The sequence below is a fragment of the Papilio polytes genome, unplaced genomic scaffold (assembly GCF_000836215.1).
Source record: "Papilio polytes unplaced genomic scaffold, Ppol_1.0 DF821734.1, whole genome shotgun sequence".
In the NCBI taxonomy this organism is placed as follows: domain Eukaryota; kingdom Metazoa; phylum Arthropoda; class Insecta; order Lepidoptera; family Papilionidae; genus Papilio; species Papilio polytes.
The window spans coordinates 427,542-429,339 of NW_013527470.1; positions in this window are offsets into that span (position 1 = coordinate 427,542).

The following is a 1,798-nucleotide window of genomic DNA, read 5'->3' on the forward strand; positions in this document are numbered from 1 at the left end:
TTCATATTTGTTAGGATCTCTAAATGGAAGGGTTTTATTAACTATTATAGCTCAGTAAATACTCAAATTGTTGTGGAATGTTGGAATTACTAGCGCTCTGGACAGGATTTCTATAGCGCCTCCTTTACCAGCTTAGGTAGCAGGAGGAAAGTCTTAAGTGTGTATTTCGAAACCTAGTGGCGCCCTCTTCTGTCCAGCGCCCTTAGCAGTTGCTCAACTGCGCCCTTCCCTAACACCCCATAAATCAAACCAATATTATAAATGCGAAAGTTTAGATGGATGGATGGATGGATGTTTGTTAGAGTTTGTAGCCTAAACGGCTGAACGGATCTGGTTTAAATTTGGCATAAATGTAGAGCATAGTATGGAAGAACACATAGGCTACTTACTTTTGTTTTTTTTTTTAATACCACGCGGACGGAGTCGCGGGCGAGAGCTTGTAATTACTAATTCGTATCATCAGTGAGTCCAAATTATTTTTCGCATAGTTTTGTCACTTAAAAGATGTATTTGTGATAATATCAACCCAATAGCATTGTATTTTTAAGGTTATAATTGTTACCAAATATAGATAAACAATATTATTTATTACAAATTTTAATCATGTCAAAACGTGTTCAAAAATATTTTTTTAAGTAGTACAAAAATACTTCGAATAAAACGACCACATTAATGATGGATGACATAATTATCGGAAATACATTTAGATAGCAAATTATAAATACAAATTGTTATCTGTAAGCTTCCGGTTAGAATTGCTTAACGAAAAAAAAAACCCAAATAGGTAATTACGTTGAAATATAATCGAAGGTAGTGATTTCGACAAAAGGTTCGAGTCGATGGTAAAGACAAGTCGTCTATTTGGCTGACTGATGGGTGCCATCGCGGTGACCCCAACGCTCAGTAACTACGTAGATTTAGATCGCGGAATAAATGATTTACTTTGAGGTTACCTTAATAAGTGGATTGATGTTCAAAGAGACCTGTCATTTGTCTGTGACCTGCGGCAAGGGGACGGACTCGGAACACCACTTCATATATTTACATCTGCTTTGGTTACCTATATGAAAATTGCTTCGTTATTAAAGCACCTATTTCGCAATATTCTTTATTTTATAAATAACTAGTTGCCCGCGACTCCGTCTACGTGGAATTTTAAAAAGAGTAAGATGCCTGTTTTCTTCCAAGCTACGTTCTACATATATATGTATTCATCCACATCCGTTCAGCTGTTTACGCTACAAATTCTAAAAAAACGTTTATTCATACACTTTCGCATTTACAAGATTACTATGATATAAATAGTTTTATTTATGTTTAAAGGTTCCTTATGAAACATTGAAACTATTATTTTATTATCAGTATTAAAAAAATATTTTAACACAGTTATTTATGAATGATTTTTATATAAATCTAAAGTTAACTGCAGTCTCCAAAGAAAAAAAACAAAAAAAAACTAGTCTACTTATTTTTAATTTACACCCGTAAATCTGTTAGTTAAAAAAATTTAAATGTCTAAGTAGTCAATTAAAAGAAAAATTGTAATGTATCATTAGAAGTACTAAGTGGCTGGAAATAAAATGCTTTTTACATTTTTATTTATTTTATTTATTTATAACTGCAGTCTCAGTGTCGATGCGGGACGATTAATTAAAATGAACATTAGAAGTTTGCCAGCTAGGTAGTGAGTAACGCCAGGTGGTCAGTGGCAGTTTATTCGACGTTTAAATGATTACCATCTATCACACTAATGGTGTCGGTTCAAATCCCAGATGCAACTGCCCCCGGTCCCGCCCCC